Source organism: Mesoplodon mirus (assembly GCF_964341445.2).
Source record: "Mesoplodon mirus genome assembly, chromosome: 11".
NCBI classification, from domain to species: domain Eukaryota; kingdom Metazoa; phylum Chordata; class Mammalia; order Artiodactyla; family Ziphiidae; genus Mesoplodon; species Mesoplodon mirus.
Window position 1 is genome coordinate 48,570,845 of NC_138987.1, and position 18,945 is coordinate 48,589,789.

The window sequence follows — 18,945 nt, forward strand, 5'->3', positions numbered from 1 at the left end:
CTCCAAAAGCCCATCTATTAATTACTTAAAAGCTTTCACAAAAGTTAAAGAATTTATCCTAATATTTCCTCTGCTTCTGCAGTCTATAAATCTTTGAAAGGTTTCAGACTACTCTGACATTTGGAAATAAAGTAGATTGAGGAGGTAAAGAAGCTCTGGTAAACAGGCAAAGAACCTGTGATTACCTGCCCTTTTAATGCTTTCGATGGTATCATACAAGTTCAGCAAAATGTTCTTTTCCATTTTACAACCAGGAAATCCTGAAATCTCTTCCCTTAGGAGGATCTGAAATCAAATAAGGCCGATTCAGTGAAGCTCACCTAAAGCAAATAGACGTTTATTTGAAATCTTGCCCCTGCAAAAGTCATTTCTGGGGATTACAGAAATCATTACTTCTTTCCAGCCAGAATTTGGAAGGGTGTGCGATGATACCTAGTATCTGAGTTGATGGTTTTGTTGCTGCTGTTCATGTTAATTTCTTATCCCCTCCTCTCCATTAATTTGATTGAAAATTTTATTTTATAAATCTGCTTAAGTACTAGTATACACTGAAATAGCCATTAAGTTTTGCCCATTCATGCAAAATAAATTACAAAGTTGAGTCACTTATCCAAATAATTCAAGATTAAATGATGTTTTTCTTTCAGTTAATTAATTGCTTTGGGTTTGGGGAATGGATTTATCTAGATCACTTCAGTTTTTTATTTCGTTTGTGCCTTAAAGCTTTATAGAAATACATCTGTGGGGCTTCCCTGGTGGCTCAGTGGTTGAGAGTCCACCTGCCGATGCAGGGTACACGGGTTCGTGCCTCAGTCCTGGAAGATCCCACATGCCGCGGAGCAGCTGGGCCCGTGAGCCATGGCTGCTGGGCCTGTGCGTCTGGACCCTGTGCTCCGGCAACGGGAGAGGCCACAACAGTGAGAGGCCTGTGTACCGCAAAAAAAAAAAAAAAAAAAAAAAAAAAATACATCTGTGTGCTAGGGGAGGACATGGGAGAAAGACTTAGGCTAAGCAGATTCACAGTAAAAATTCTTTAATTAATTAGCATATCTTTGACTATTACAATACAGACAGATTCTATAGTGATGACTATTGCTGAACTACATCCTCTTTTCTGACCAATGTCAGTCCCTAGTAGAGTCCAGAATCAGTGTGATGACAGTGGTAGATGCTCAGACAGGCCTTCTGTAGCCTGCAACCTCTACTAATCACACCACCATAGTCATTGTTTTGCTGTCAGCTGTGATTCTCTTGCCAAAGTCACCTTTCTGAGTTACTGAAATAAAGAATATTCCCATGAAATTTAAATAAGGAAGAAGTTACTGTGACAGGCTTCAGTCTTGAGAAGGGATACATTTGAGAATATCTGCATGGCTAATAGTAGGGGTGGAGGCACTGGGGAATACCCCGAGGATAACTGACCAAGCTTAGGAGAGAATGGCTCTACCCAGTACACCTCAGTCTGTGATGCTAACGTGGCAGAGTGCCACACGCCATCCCTCTTGTTTGCATCAGATGAGGCTGTGAGATCTAGTCAGTCCACTGCTATCACCAGAGCTGACTGTGGACAGGGAGATTTAGAAATGCTGCCTTTACACAGTATTACACTTAGAAGCAGGCTGGTCAAGTGTTTCTGTGACAGGCTCAGATGACCCCAGCTCCTCCAGGAACTCTGTTATAACCCAGTAGCTGTGGGAAGGCAGTGAATGCAGTGGTCCTTCAGGAAGGACCTGTTTTGTGCTACTTAGAGAGTATTATGGAAAACAGAGGTCTAATGGCCAAACAGAGGACTTCATCTCAGAAAGAGATACTCATTCCTCTTCAACCTAAACATGAAAACACATCAATACGCAATCGGAAAAGTAGAGACAGGACTCCTTCCCATCTGCTTTCATTCAGTTGTACCATAAATATTTAATGAGCAGTTAAAAAATTATGCCAGGTTCTTATCTAAGCTTGGGATTGATGAAGTCTCTGCCCCAATGGAGTTTAACCTTTAGGAGAAAGAGATAGACAAGAAACAAGTAAGTAAAGACGTATTATATCAGATGGTGATTAACTGCTAGTGGACAACAGCAGTGTGGGTAACAGAGGAAGGAAATGCATGGTGTTGGGATGAGGTGTTGCCCTCTTATACAGGGTGGTCAGGTAGGGCCTCTCTCTTAAAAGACCTAAAGAGAGTAAAAGAGCTAGCCATGTGGATTCTGAGAGAGGAGTTTTCCAGACAGAGGGAAGGGCAAGTACAGAGGACCGGAAGCAGGACCACAGCCAGTGGGCTCCAGGAACAGCAGAGGCCGGTGTGCTCTGGGGGCAGAGGCAAGGGCGATGGGCAGCAGTAGGTGGTGAACTCAGAATGAGTAGCTGGTGGAGAGCAGGGCCGGGTTCTGCAGCCCTCGTAAGATCCCTCTGCTGCTGAAATGAGCTTTAAGATGGCAAGCAGAGCCTCCAGCAGAGCCTCCAGCAAAGCAGTCGGAGGAGACGGGGGAGGCTGGAAGCTGACCCCTGACAGAGGCAGGGGTAAGACATAGTCTGAAAGCACAGCATTCATCCTGGCCCGGAGGGCTTTGCCTGTGTGTCTGCACTTCCATTCCTCGCCTCGTAGCTTTAATATAGTTTGTGCTAGGGTGGGTTTTTTCTTCTGACTTTTCGAAAACAAAATATCATAGGCCAGAGTGAAACTCAGCTTCTGGCATCCACTGGAACTAGCATAATAAATCTACTCTTAAAAGACAAAAAGAGTACAGAACTGAATTTCTGAACTTGCTGAAAAACAAACTATGCAACTATTTAGGCACCTTTTTAAAGGCCTACTTACTATTGACTCAGTGAACCAAAGGTGATCTGTCTATCTTGTGAATACATATTTAGGGTCTTTAGTGTGTGGATTATTGACCCAATAGACCAAAACAGATCTGACTATCTTGTAAATACATATTTAGGAACTCTTTAACATGCAGATTATTGCATTGATAGATGGTAACAGCTCCCTTCAGAGCCATGATAGACAGCAAATTCTTCTTTGGAGATATTATAGTCAATGTGTCAATGCTATGGTGACTCTGGTGTGTTAGGGACCACTACGAAATTTTTATGACACCCATATCTCACCATGGCCTATCACCACTTTGCCTCAGAAAATTATTTGACTGGGTTTTAAATTTCCCCCCAGTGCTTCAGAAAAGTCTCAGCAGACCAGCCTGTATTAAAAGACTCACAGCTTGAAATTTGATCTTTTTAAAAAATGATAGCACTGTTTTCTAATTAAAAATGTAAAGGATTTTAATTTCATTTTTGAGGGAAAAAATAAAAATATCAAAATTTACACAATGCAGCCATCATAAGAGTCAGGGTGCCAACTCTTATTTCCACTGAAATATCGAGGATTAAGCACTCCTTTTTCTGTATTTTCAACTTTGTTCATTTTTTTCTTTTTATTCCTAGAGCCAGCTAAAGGTTGAAATAAATCATAGATAGCCTTTAGCAAGTCAGAGGCAGATCTCAAATCCAGCCTTTACCAGAAATAATTTAAAGGGAAAGGCTTTGAGAAGACAGAGCTCTTTTGTCCAACTCCTAATAAAGGTATGTTTGCTACTGCCGGAATGCAAGGAAGACGTTGAATTTTCTGCACCATTTGCCATCAACTCTCAAAACTCAGTGTTGATAGAGGAGAGTCAGAAAATTAATAAGTACATTTGGATAGTATAAAACATCATGTTAGCCAAGACAAGCAAGGAATTTAAGCAACATTTCTGGGCTTGGTGATTTTTATCATTTAGAAATACTGCTTGAAGTTGTTTTTATTCCTCCCCCTAAGATTAAGTTGAAGAAACATATCCAATAGCCTGAGTTAAGTGCACATAGAGTTGCCCTGTGTGTACATTGTCACCGCTATGAAAGAGAATTTAGAAGTTTGCTTGGAGAGGATTAAAGGTAGAAAAGAGAGAAAGACATGTCAGAGTTCTATATAATGTTAACTGAAACCCAAACTTGGGCTAGCATCTACAATCAAGAAAGAGCATTTAGCATATTAATTAGCTTCCTCTTGGCAATTCTTATGCAAAGCGTAAGTAAACCCTTGTGCTATGCTGAGAAGTGTCATTTTGCAAAATTTATTTCCCAGAGCTGGATTCCTGTGAATATGTGCAGAATGTTTGTGAGAATTTAAGTATATAATCCCTCTCTTACTTAGTTAAAGAAAAGAGAATTATGAATCAGGAAGATGTTCATTCAAAACAGTAGTTAACAAGAGGATAAGCATTAGTGAGAGTTTAATCATAACTTTTTGAGCAACTTCATGATTTGTGAGCCAACTTTCAGAAAAGTTTCCTTAGTGTGCACATATAGAGCTGTGTGGCTCCTTTCTAGGCTGTGTGGGCAGTGGCCTTACCTGTGTGTTCATCATTGCCTGACATCACCTGTCTCATAGTGGGTGCTCAATATTTGTTGCAGGAATATATGAGGATTCCCATTATTGTCTGCATGGACCAACCTTTGAGCAGCACAATCCCTTTCCACCTTTTGCACAAGGGAATTGGAAAGGAGCTTGAGACCACCATGCAGTTATAACAGATATCCTCTCCCTTTCTAATAGTTATTTGTTCTTTTTTTCTTTTAAAGTTTGTACTGTTTTACTGACGTCTCCCTATTTACCTCACCCCTCTAGCCCCTGAAAACCATTTTTCTACTCTCTGTTTCTAAGAGTTTGACTTTATTTTGTTTTCTTTATGTTCCACGTGAGTGATACCATGCATTTTTTTTTCTCTATCTAGCTTATTTAACTTAGCATAATGCCCTCAAGGTCCATCCCTGCTGTCACAAATGACAGAATTTCCTTCTTTCTCATGGCTGAATAATATTCCATTGTATGTATATACATACACATACAATGGACTATTATATATTATATATATATGTGTGTGTATATATATATACATATACATATATATATATATATATATATATATATATATATATATATATACCACATCTTCTTTATCTATTCATCTATTGACAAACACTTAGGTTGTTTCCATATCTTGGCTATTCTGAACAAAGGTGTTTGTTCTTTATGTCAGGGGTTCAAATTCTAGTGCCATTTTTGTTTCAGTTAAACATTTTTAAGGAAAGGGTTAAAATAGGGAGAAATAAAAAGAAATATGCAGTGAGATACCATTTTAATGGTATCCATGAAAATTTACTTCTGCTAATCATACCTTATAAACTCATAGAATCTCATATTTGATATGAATTTGACATGTCTCTAATCCACTCCTATACCCAGTTTGTAAGTTCCTCATCAAGGGATCATTCAGCAAATCTGTGAAACACTATAATGGACAGAGAAGTGAGAGTCTCCCCAAGTAGACAGCTCTTATTCTTACAATCTCTGAGGAATGTATCAAGGAGTTTGAAAAGCAGTGGTAGCAGGAATATGTTTGGGTATGCAACATAACTCATAAAGAGACTATATGTTTTCCATACTCTGTGGTAGATATTAGGGAAAAGAGAAAATAGTGTGCAGAGTGTGATAGTGTAGAATCTTCAGAATTCTTAAAATCAGTGGATGCTTTATAGTTCACCTATCCCTTCCTTCCCCTTATTAGTCCCATTTTAGAATTATTAATAAAATATTTAAAATAACTTTGTACCACTTACCGCTGGGGCAATAAAATCATCCATTTAAAAAAAAATCATCTTAATAAGTTTCATTCTTTGGGGAAATGTATTGAATTGAAAACCAATCTAGATGAAGTGTGAACATATTTTTATTACTTTGAACATTTAAGATAAGATGCTGTTCTGTCAGTTTGGAGTTGGTTTAGCGAAGTGTCTAGTAATGTGACACCAGCATCTTCACTTCAGTTCACCATATCAGTTATATCAGATTAAAATCCTAATCATGGAGGCCAAACCAGTCAGATTGTTATATACTGGGGCTTATATGTCCAGACTTTCTGTGGCATGTTTCTCCTTTATATCATGACTGTTTCCTCCCTTGTCTAGGACATTCCTCTATCTCTAGGCTATGTCTTGGTCTCTGGGGGCCAGTCCCTAGTCTGCCGTCCATCCCATTTCCCATGCCAGACCAGTACTTCTCAAATGCACTTCTCATTGGATCACTCCCCTGTCCATCATGTTGTAGGACTCTTTTCCTTGAATTAACTCTAACATTCTCTGACTGGCATTGAAGATCCTTTGTAGTCTGTCATCACCCTATTTTTCCAGGCATCTTGGGGTCAAACTCTAGCAGTGTGCTTTCCTTCCTCTGTGCCTTTACTTAGGGGCCTCTTTGCTCCTGAAGCACCTTTCTCACTATCGCTTTCCCACCACTGAACTCCCCTACTACATTCTATAAATATTTTTGTCACGATTTCCTGGGTTATAGTTATTTATGTACTTATCTTTTTCTTCTAAATAGTTTTTATTTTTTTACAGAAGTGACCACTTCTAATTATCTTTATATCACCTGGAAAGCCTAGCACATGCCCTAGTTCATGGGGGGCACTCAGCAGCATTTGCTTGATAAGTGAACAAAGTATTGACCATTGCTGCTACTGTTCTTACTTTATGAGTCCTGAAAACAAATACAAAGGGTTACATGAAGGGAAGGAAGAAGAGAGCTGATGTAGAAGAGAAATTTGAAATAAAGTGTGAAAGTCTTTCGTTTTTTTCCCCATAATAATTCAGCTAACAGCCCTGTTGTTAAACAGTTAACATACACTTGTGCCAGATCATGAAAGAAGAAAATCTGGATGTTTTCGGTTGCCTTTCTAACAAAGAAGATGTGCATGTTTTACCCCAAACTTATAAGCTGGAGGACCCTAGTAAATAAACATGCTAATTTACGTAGGTAAAGAATGACTGGGGTTCAGTTTGTGTTAAGATAATCATATGCCCTGGTTTGCCCTAAACTGTCTCCATATATGAATACAGTTCAATTTTTTTTTTTTTTTTTTTTTTTTTTTTTGCGGTATGCGGGCCTCTCACTGCTGTGGCCTCTCCCGTTGCAGAGCACAGGCTCTGGATGCGCAGGCTCAGCGGTCATGGCTCACGGGTCTAGCCACTCCACGGCATGTGGGATCTTCCCAGACCGGGACACGAACCCGTGTCCCCTGCATCGGCAGGTGGACTCTCAACCACTGCGCCACCAGGGAAGCCCATTTTCAAATTTAATTATGAATAGCATCCTCTTCCATTTTCAAAAATGTCCTTTTGCATAATACCTTGTATGGTTGTCCTAGATTTTATATCTGTTGAGCCTTAATGGAGTCTGAGATTTTGTAATCCCATTTTATATAATCCTAATAGTACAAGCAGAGATGACTTAGAAGTTCCTAATTTGAATACCCATGTTTACTAAATTGAACAATTTTCCTAAGTCATGACTTTCTATTTAAAAAAAAAAAAAGGCCTTCTTAAGAAGTGACTAGAGAGAAAATGCCACAAATTTGGAAATAGTCATCAAAGTTATTGTAATTCTTTTAGATTTCTTACTGAAAGAAATGAGATTAGTATGCCTGTTAATTTGGTCATGTAATTTCATAAAACAAATATGAGGCAAATCTGTCTTTTGCCTCACTGATCATGACAACACTAAACTTTATTTCCTAAGAAAACAATGAAAAGCAAATTGAACCTTCCAAGTTGGTGATTAAACAATGTAACCAAGGGCACATTTCTTTGACTAGGAATCTAGATATAAAATGAAGATTCCTTATGCTACATATATGAATTTTATCAAAATGCTGACATTCAGTTTTTGTTTGAAGATACTCAGTGATACACATTCAGATGATTTCCTTGCATTACTGAAAGGTGTTCATGAAAGGTTGGGTTTAAGGTGAACATTTGCATATGAAATCATATTTTCCCAATGACTTCTATTCTGCTTTCAAAGAACAGTTTTCATAAGGACAAAGAAAGAAGAGCTATCTTTTCCAATATAAAGCAAATCACAAAAAAGCATTCCAATGTTCCTTTCAGAGGCAATGTAATCAAGTGAAAGGAATCCAAACTAGGAGTCTGGTCCCAGTTCTAGCTCTGTTTCTTGAAGGGACCACTTCAATCACAGCATCCTCACATGTGAGCTCTGTGAGGCCACTAGTGTTGGTTATGGAATGATTTGTCAGCATCTAGTTCTTCCATGTAATACACAAGCAAAGTGACACAAATGCATAGTCAAATCCTTAAAAAGTTTACAAATATTTTAACATTTCAAACATATCAACTGACACTTTATGGGTTTTTGTAAAGAGAGCACACACACACGTAAGACTATATATTGTGAGTCGTTGTTCTGGTCTGTACAGACTGTACAATAGTCTGGTCTGTCGTACCAACTGTAGCAAGCAGCACGCCCTCTCGTCCTGGCTTTAGCTTTAGTGTTTAGAACAAGTTAACTCATACACATTTGCCAATTCAGAATGTCAGATGCAGTCTGTAGGCACTAGAAACAAACGGTTTTATTTAAATACAGTGTTTGTTTTTTAATTAGAAAAATACAGAAAATAATTCTAGTTTGGATTTTTTTCCCACCAATTTATTATCTCTGAAAAAAATGTTGGAACCTTTAAAGAGGATGTGTTTTGTATTGGCATATCGTTCTACCTTTTCTCCCTTAAGACATAAGCTATCGGTGATGCCTGAGTTCTCAGTTACGTGGTACGCCCACTGGTATTCACTATGTATTAAATAATCTAATTTAATATAGGTAAAGGGGAAACTTGCATGTACAATACAGATGGGCCAAGAATTATGGTAAATCTGATCTATGTGTTTGAAGTCCAAACTAAAAAATTTAAATATCATTATCCGTAATTGTATTACCTGAGTTAACCACAGTCAACATTTACTGTGTTTCCCTCTTTATGTGCATTGTTTTTTTTCTATAACTGAAAATTTACCTTTTTGTTGGGTATTTATTTTTCCAGATTTTCTTGGCTATCATAAAAAGCTACAGTGAAGTGCTTTATCATAAATCTATCTGTATTTTTTCCAGCTTTATTGAAATATTGAGTTGGCCAAAAAGTTTGTTTGGATTTTTCTGTAAGATATGGAAAAGCCCGAATGAACTTTTTGGCCAGCCCAATATAACTGTGATATAACATTGTATAAATTAATGATATATAACATAATGATTTATACATGCATATGTTGCAAAATGATTACCACAATAAGGCTAGTTCATACATCCATCCCCTCACATGATCACCATTTTTATGTGTGTGATGAGAACATTTAAGATCTACTCTCTTAGCAACTTTCAAGTATATAACACAGTACTGTTAACTATAATCAAAATGCTGTGCATTAGATCCCCGGAACTTACTCACCTTATCGCTGGCAGTTTGTACCTTTGACCCACATCTCCTCATACCCCACAACCCCAGCCCCTGGCAACCACCATTCTACTCTCTGGTTTTGAGTTTGGATTTTTTAGATTCCACATGTAAGTGAGAACACAGTATAGCCTTTCTCTGTCTGGCTTATTTCACTTAACATAACGCCCTCAGGGTCCATCTACATTGTGGCAAATGGCAAGATTTCCTTCTTTTTATGGCTGAATAATATTTCATTGTGTGTGTGCATATCATGTGTATATATGATATATATATATATGTATATATACACATATATATCACATTTTATGTTTCCATTCGTGGATTGATGGACACTTAGGTAGTTTCCATATCTTAGCTATTGTGAATAATGGTGTAATGAACATGGGGGTGCTGATATCTCTTTGATATCTTGTTTTTGTTTCCTTCGGGATTGCTGGATCATTTGTTAGTTCTATTTTTAATTTTTTGAGGAGCCTCCATACTGGTTTTCATAGTGGCTGCACCAATTTACATTCCCACTAATAGTGCACTACGTTCCCTTTTCTTCCCATCCTCACCAACATGTTAGTTATCATTTTGATGATAGCCATTCTAACAGGTATGAAGTGATTGATATTTCATTGTGGGTTTGATTTGCATTTTCTTGATGATTAGTGAATTTGAGTGCTTTTTCATGTACCTGTTGGCCATTGTATCTCTTCTTTAGGAAAATGTCTATTCAAGTCCTCTACTCCCATTTTTTTTTTTTTGAGGTACGCAGGCCTCTCACTGTTGTGGCCTCTCCTGTTGCGGAGCACAGGCTCTGGACGTGCAGGCTCAGCGGCCATGGCTTATGGGTCTAGCCGCTCCACGGCATGTGGGATCTTCCCGGACCGGGGCACAAACCCATGTCCCCTGAATTGGCAGCAGACTCTCAACCACTGCGCCACCAGGGAAGCCCATACCCCCATTTTTAATCAGATTATTTGTGGTTTTGTTGTTGTCTTTGCTGTTGAACTGTATGAGTTTCTTACATATTTTGGATACTAACCCTTTATGTGATGTGTGATTTGCAAATATTTTCTCCCATTCTGTGCATTGCCTCTTTATTCTGTTGATTGTTTCTTATTCTGTGCAGAAAGTTTTTAGTTTGATGTAGTCCCACTTAATTATTTTTGCTTTTGTTGCTTGTGCTTTCGGTGTCATACCCAAAAAATAGTTGCCAAGACCAATGTCGAGGGGCTTTGTCCTCATATTTTCTTCTAAGAGTTTTATAGTTTCAGGTCTTATATTTAAGTATTCAATCTGTTTGAAGTTAATTTTGTAAGTGGTATAAGATAGGGACCCAATTTCATTCTTGTGCATGTAATAACCAGTTTTCCCAGTACCACTTATCAAAGAGACTGTCTTTTTCCTATTGATTATTCTTGGCTCCCCTGTCAAATAATAGTTGACCATAAATGCTTGGGTTTATTTCTAGGCTCTTCACTCTGTTCCACTGGTCTATGTGTCTGTTTTTATAGCAGCATCATACTATTTTGATCACTATAACTTTGTAATATGGTTTGAAATCAGGAAGTGTGATGCCTCCAGCTTTGTTCTTCTTTCTCAAGGTTGATTTGGCTATTTGGGACCTTTCTGGATCCATACAGATTTTAAGTTTTTTTTTTTTTTTCTGTGAAAAATACCATTGGAATTTTGATAGTGATTGCATTAAATTTATATATGGCTTTGGATAATATGGACATAATATTAATTCTTCTGATCCATGAACATGAGATATTTTTCCGCCTATTTGTGTCTTTTTCAATTTCTTTCATGAAAGTCTTACGGTTTTCAGTGTACAGATCTTTCATCCCCTTAGTTAACTTTACTCCTAAGAATTTTACTCTTTTTGATGTTATTGTGAATAGGATATTTTTTTTATTTCTTTTTCAGCTATTTCATTGTTAGTGTAGAGAAACGGAACTGATTACTCTATGTTGATTTTGTATCCAGCAAATTCACTGAATTCACTAATTAATTCTAATAGTTTTCAGTGGGATCTTTAGGATTTTCTGTATATGAGATCATATTTTCCACAAACAGAGACAACTTTACTTTTTCCTTTCTGCTTTTTATTTCTTCTTTTTGCCTAATTACTTGGGCTAGGATTTCCAGTGCTGTGTTGAGTAGGAGTGATGAGAGAGGACACACTTGTCTTGTTCTTGATCTTAGAGGAAAAGCTTTCAACCCTTCACCATTGAATATGTTAGCTGTAGGCTAGTGATATTTGGCCTGTATTATATTGAAGTACATTCCTTCTATACCCAATTTGTTGAGAGCTTTTAATCATGAAAGGTTGTTGAATTTTGTCTAATGCTTTTTCTGCAACTATTGAGATGATCATATGATTTTTATCTTTATTTCTATTAATATGGTGTATACAGTTATTGATTTGAGTATGCTGAACCACTCTTGCATCTGAGGGATAAATTCCACTTGATCATGGTGTATGATTCTTTTAATGTGCTGTTGAATTTGGTTTGCTAGTATTTTGTTAAGAATTCTTGTGCCTACATTCATCAGGGATATTGGCTTGTAGTTTTCTTATTTTGTAGTGACTTTATCTGATTTTGGTTTTAGGGTAATGCTGGCCTTATAAAATGAGTTTGGAAGTGTTCTTTCCTCTTCAATTTTTTGGAAGATTCTGAGAAGTATTGACATTAATTCTTCTTCAACTGTTTGGTAGAATTCACCAGAAGAACCATCTGGTCCTGGGCTTTTCTTTGTTGGGAAGTTTTTGATTACTGATTCAATCTCCTACTTATTATTGGTTTGTTCACATTTTCTATATTTTCGTGATTAAGTCTTGGTAGATTGCATGTTTCCAGGAGCTTATCTGTATTTTCAAGGTTATCCAATTTGTTGAGTGTAATTGTTCATAGTAGTCTTATGATCCTTTGTATTTCTGTGATCTCAATTATAATGTGTTGTCTTTCATTTCTGATTTTATTTATTTGACTTTTCCTTCTTTTTATTCTTAGTCTAGCTAAAAGTTTGTCCATTTTTTATCTTCTAAAAAAATCACCTCCTACTTTCACCGATAATTTCTTGTTTTCCTGGACTCTATTTTATTTATTTCTGTTCTGATCTTTGTTATGTGCTTCCTTCTGCTAACTTCAGGCTTAGTTTGCTCTTCTTTTTCTAGTGTAAAATTAGGTGGGTTTTTTTTTTTTTTTAGGTTTTTTTTTTTCCCCCTTAGTGTCAGCATTTATCACTAACTTTCCTCTTAGGACTGCTTTTGCTACATCCTGTAAGTTTGGGCATGTGGTGTTTCCATTTTCATTTGTTTCAAGAAATTTTTTGATTTCCTCTTTTATTTTTTCATTATTGGTTGTTCAGCAGTACGTTCTTTAATTTCCATATATCTGTATATTTTCCAGCTTTCCTCCTATTATTGATTTCTACATTTATACAATTGTGGTCAGAAAAGATACTTGGTATGGTATCAGTCTTCTGAATTTGCCAAACTTGGTTTGTGATCTGACATATGTTCTACTCTGGACAATGTTCTGTATGTGCTTGAGATGAAAGTGTATTCTGCTGCAGCTGCTGGATTGAATGTTCTATATATGTGCATTAGGTTCATTTGGTCTAAAGTATACAGTTCCCCCTTCAACAGTGGGAAGTGGGGTAGGTACACCAACTGCCCCCATGCAGTCAAATATATATAAAAGTGTGTAACTGTACAATCAGCCCTCCATATCCATGGTTCCACATCCACAGATTCAACCAGCCATAGATTGTGTAGTATTGTAATACACATTAATTTTTTAAAAAAATACACATGTAAGTGGGCCCCTGTAGTTCAAAACTGTGTTGTTCAAAGGTCAATTGTATTTCAAGTTCAATGTTGCTTTATTGATTTTCAACATATCCTTACTGATTTTCAATGTTTCCTTATTGATTTCTTGTTGATGATCTGTCCATTGTTGAAAGTGGGGTATTGACCCCTCTATTATTATTGTATTGTTCTCTATTTTTCCTTTCAGGTCTTTTAGTATTTGCTTAATAAATGTAGTTGCTCTGATGCTATATATGTATATTTTTACAATTGTTATATCCTCTTGACAAATTGACCCCATTATCATTATATAATGAGCTGCTTTGTCTATTTTAATGGCTTTTGACTTACAGTCTATTTTGTCTGATCTAAACATAGCTCTTCTTGGTCTCTTTCGGTTTCCACTTATATGGAGCATCTTTGACATGGTGGAATTTGAACCATAGGAAGGCGGTAGAAGCACATCTGATTTACTTAACAGAGAAAACTAAAGCCCATGAAGGTTAAAGATTCACCTAGCACAGTTACTTATTAGAAGATGCTGGACAAAAATTTCCTCTTTTTCTTAAAAAAAAATAGCAAAACATTTATTATAACAAAAGTAATAGATATTCATTATTTTGTTTCCTTATTCATACTCCCCTTTGGCATATATTATACTCTTGAAAATTATACACTCTAGAAAAGAACACATACTCAATAATTCACTTTTCTTTTATAAATAAACCCAAACTCACACATCCTAAAAAGTGATCACTTGTAATTTATCTTCTGAGAGAGGTCTAAAAGTCCTAAATAACTTTTGGAAGGATACTGTGTTTTGAGGGGATGTTTATGAGTAACTAGAGAATCTGCAAACAGCTATTGAGACTTTTTGCAGCCAGGGAGTTCATAATTCTTAAAGAATTTTTTCTTCCGTTCACTTATACGTGAGTACCTGCCAAATAAAGGCAGTTGTGAATTCCCTTAAGCAAAAGTTTTAAATTCTTTTAATGTTTTAAAGTTCTTTAAGTTCTTTTTAAAAAAAAAAAAGAACATGAGAGAATTTAGTTGGGAAATTCATAAGAAAACTGTGATTTCCCTAAGTGAAGACACTACTGTTTGTAGTTAAGAATGATTTAATCACTTCCTGTCTGATAGGCACAGAAACTAATATAATCTCTTCCTCCTAAATGAAAGTGAAAGGGACTCAAACCTTTTTTCTCTCCTTCAGATATCCCAGATGATCATCGAGTCCCATTACTGACTTTCTTCTGTGTTAACTTAAAGGTCCAAAAATTTCCAATGATATGCTTTTATTCACCTTAAACAGTTTTTAGTAATGCAATAAAACCTGATGTAGGATAGGTAAACTATAGGACTCATAGTAATTCACAGAGGTGGCAGCACATGTGAATATTCAGTTAGTTTTACTCTCTGATTCTCAGAGGAGGAAATGCATTAACATTATCCCAACTCAAAACCAGATTCGCCATTCCATATGCAGGTTGTATTCTTTATGTCTGTCAAAAGAAGAGGAAGCCAGATATTCTCTCAGGGACTTCTCTCAGGTGTGGGGAAGTTATTTTTAGTGTCATTTCTGGTCCCTTTTCTTATAGGTCTTGAACACATGCGTAACTATAGTAGCCATATAACAAAGTATAGACTTCTGTAATATAGTAATGAAGATGATCAATGTCTTATAGATATCAGATCAATCACCTGAAAAAGATTCTAGAAGATTTTCTGACACCCAAATTATTTTGTTTATATTCTAACTGTATAAAATAAATTACCTTCATTAGGTCCTCGTTTTGTCCCTTATAAATAGCCTATCCATTAATTTGGAAGAAAAACCTTAAAAATTGTATTACTCACAAATGAAAGCCTAATTATATCACTCTGATTGGAGGAAAAATTATATTTAGATATATTAGGAATCAGCCTGAAGTAGGCTCAAGTCAAACTCCACTGCTTAGTGCTTGTGTGACCTCTTGCTGCCTAAGGTTCCTCATCTGTGTGAAGAAAAGAATATTAACAATAAGTATTTCTTAAGATTAAATGACATAATATATGAGAACCTATAGTACAGGGACTGGGATATATATTCATATTTATATTTTGAGTGTGCATATTTTTATGTATTTTCCATCATTTAACCATTGTAAGTCTCAATTTCATCACCTTGAAGGACGAATAGTTAAGAAGGAAGGAGAGAGAGTTGATGTCTCCTCACAACTAGGGCACCTACCAGATGCTGTGAGGGACCTCGACACCCAAGGGGAGGGGAGGAATCCCCGAGTGACTGGGTAGGATGTGGGGGGAGCGAGGGGGGAGGAGAAGTGGAGGCGGGATGCGACCAGCACCCCTGAGGGGTGGCTGGGGGAAGGGAGGGATTCCCATGGCTGGAGAGTCCCACTCACCACAAGGGGGTCAACAGGGATAGGGAAAGACCCTCGGGGGTTCACAAGATTGGAGGGGAATGGGGCTAGTGTTTTGCACACCCACTCAGGCCCCAGGGAGCCTGCTGGTGTCCCAGGCCTAGTCTTCTGCACTCCTTGGCCCCCTCTGGCAGTGTGGGTCCTGGGGGCAAGGTGGGGAGGAGGGGAAGAAGAGTAGAGGCGAATGGGGAGGAATCCTAGGGGATTACAGGATGGGGGAGGAACATGGCTAGTGTTTTCCCCACCCAGTTGGGCCCCAGTGAGCCTGCTGAGGTCCCAGGCCTGATCCTCCACACTCCGATGCCAAAGGCACTTCGAGGCCCCCTCCTGCCTCTCTCAGCTTAAGCCCCGCCCCCCACACCCCAGTGCCTTTTCCTGCCACGTAAGTCCTGAGTCTAGACCCCACCCCCCACCTAAACCCAGCCCCCAACTAAGCCCCCCAGCCTAAGATCCACCCCTCACAGCCAAAGCCTTTTCTGGCCTTTTTTTTTTTTTTTTTTTGCTACTGCAGTTCCGTCTTACCTTCCAGTAGTTGTTTCACTTATATATTTATTTTTTCCTAATATATATGCTAGTTTCTAATCTTATTTTGTTTTTTATTCTTTGTTATTGTTCTGCTCCAATTTTTTTTTTTTTTTTTTGGCCACACTGCATGGCTTGCGGGATCTTGATTCACAGGCCAGGGGTCAGGCCTGAGCTCCTGTGGTGGGAGAACCGAATCTGAACCACCACTGGACTGACAGAGAACCTCAGCCCCCAGGGAATATAAATTGGAGTGCGGTCTCCTGGAGGTCCTCATCTTGGCACCAAGACTCAGCTGTACCCAACTGCCTGCCAACTCCAGTGCTGGAAGCCTAAGGCCAAACAACCAGTAAGACAGGGACACAGTCCCACTCAATGAAATAAATGAGACAACAAAAAAATACAGATGAAGGAGCAAGGTAAAAACCTACAAAACCAAATAAATGAAGAGGAAATAGGCAACCTACCTGAAAAAGAATTCAGAATAATGATACTAAAGATGATCCAAAATCTCAGAAACAGAATGGAGGCACAGATTGAGAAAATACAAGAAATGTTTGACAAAGACCTAGACAGACTAAAGAACAAACAGAGATGAACAACACAATACCTGAAATGAAAAATGCACTAGAAGGAATCAAAAGCAGAATAACTGAAGAAGAAGAACAAATAAGTAAGCTGGAAGATAGAATAGTGGAAATAACTACTGAGGGGAAGAATAAAGAAAAAAGAATGAAAAGAAATGAAGACAGTCTCAGAGACCTCTGGGACAACGTTAAACACACCAATACTCGAATTGTAAGGGTCCCAGAAGAAGAAGAGAAAAAGAGAGGGTCTGAGAAAATATTCAAAGAGATTACAGTCGAAAACTTCCCTAACATGGGAAAAGAAATAGCCACCCAAGTCCAGGAAGTGCAGAGAGTCCCATACAGGATAAACCCTAGGAGAAACACACCAAGGGCTTCCCTGGTGGTGCAGTGGTTGAGAGTCTGCCTGCCGATGCAGGGGACACGGGTTCATGCCCCGGTCTGGGAAGATCCCACATGCCACAGAGCAGCTAGGCCCATGAACCATGGCCACTGAGCCTGCACATCCAGAGCCTGTGCTCTGCAACGGGAGAGGCCACAACAGTGAGAGGCCCGCATACTGCAAAAAAAAAAAAAAAAAAAAAAAGGGAGAGGATAGAAATCAGTAAAATTAGAAATAAAAAAGGAGAAATTACAACTGACACCTCAGAAATACAAAGGATCATAAGAGATTACTACACCAATTATATGCCAATAAAATGGACAACCTAGAAGAAATGGACAAATTCTTGCAAAGATACAATGGGAGTGTTTCCTTAATTTCTCTTTCAGATTTTTCATCGTTAGCATATAGGACTGCAAGAGATTTATGTGCATTAATTTTGTATCCTGCAACTTTACCAAATTCATTGATTAGCTCTAGTAGTTTTCTGGTGACATCTTTAGGATTCTCTATGTATAGTATCATATCATCTGAAAACACTAACAGTTTTACTTCTTCTTTTCCAATTTGTATTCCTTTTATTTCTTTTTCTTCTCTGATTGCCATGGCTAGGACTTCCATAACTATGTTGAATAATAGTGGTGAGAGTGGATATCCTTGTCTCGTTCCTGATCTTAGAGGAAATGCGTTCAGTTTTTCACCATTGAGAATGATGTTTGCTGTGGGTTTGTCATATATGGCCTTTATTATGTTTAAGTAGGTTCCCTCTCTGCCCACTTTCTGGAGAGTTTTTATCATAAATGGGTGTTGAATTTTGTCCAAAGCTTTTTCTGCATCTATTGAGATGATCATATGGTTTTTATTCTTCAATTTGTTAATATGGTGTATCACATTGATTGATTTGTGTGTATTGAAGAATCCTTGCATCCCTGGGATAAATCCCACCTGATCATGGTGTATGATCCTTTTAATGTGTTGTTGGATTCTGTTTGCTAGTATTTTTTTGAGGATTTTTGCATGTATATTCATCAGTGATATTGGTCTGTAATTTTCTTCTTTTGTAGTATCTCTGGTTTTGGTGTCAGGGTGATGGTGGGCTCATAGAATGAATTTGGGAGTTTTCCTTCCTCTGCAATTTTTTGGAAGAGTTTGAGAAGGATGGGTGTTAGCTCTTCTCTAAATGTTTGATAGAATTCACCTGTGAAGACATCTGGTCCTGGACTTTTGTTGTTGGAAGATTTTTAATCACAGTTTCAATTTCATTACTTGTGATTGCTCTGTTCATATTTTCTATTGCTTCCTGGTTCAGTCTTGGAAGGTTACACCTTTCTAAGAATTTGTCCACTTCTTCCAGGTTGTCCATTTTATTGGCATAGTGTTGTTTGTAGTAGTCTCTTAGGATGCTCTGTATTTCTGAGGTGTCTGTTGTATCTTCTCCTTTTTCATTTCTAATTTTATTGATTTGAGTCCTCTCCCTCTTTTTCTTACTGAGTCTGGCTAATAGTTTATCAATTTTCTTTATCTTCTCAAAGAACCAGCTTTTAGTTTTATTGATCTTTGCTATTGTTTTCTTTGTTTATATTTCATTTATTTCTGCTCTGATCTTTATGATTTCTTTCCTTCTGCTAACTTTGGGTTTTGTTGTTCCTCTTTCTCTAGTTCCTTTAGGTGTAAGGTTAGATTTTTTGTTTGAGATTTTTCTTGTTTCTTGAGGTAGACTTATATAGCTATAAAATTCTCTCTTAGACCTGTTTTTGCCACATCTCATAGGTTTTGGATTGTCGTGTTTTCATTGTCATTTGTCTCTAGGTATTCTTTGATTTCCTCTTTGATTTCTTCAGTGTTCTCTTGGTTATTTAGTAATGTATTTTTTAGCCTCCATGAGTTT

At 37.6% G+C, this 18,945-nt stretch overlaps 1 protein-coding gene across 2 annotated transcripts in view; it reads left to right on the forward strand.

The window, feature by feature from the left end:
* The window catches only part of PDZRN4 (PDZ domain containing ring finger 4), a gene marked incomplete at its 5' end in the record, with an annotated part of 383,776 nt that overhangs the window by 315,197 nt on the left and 49,634 nt on the right, over positions 1 to 18,945 (forward strand). The window lies entirely within an intron of this gene.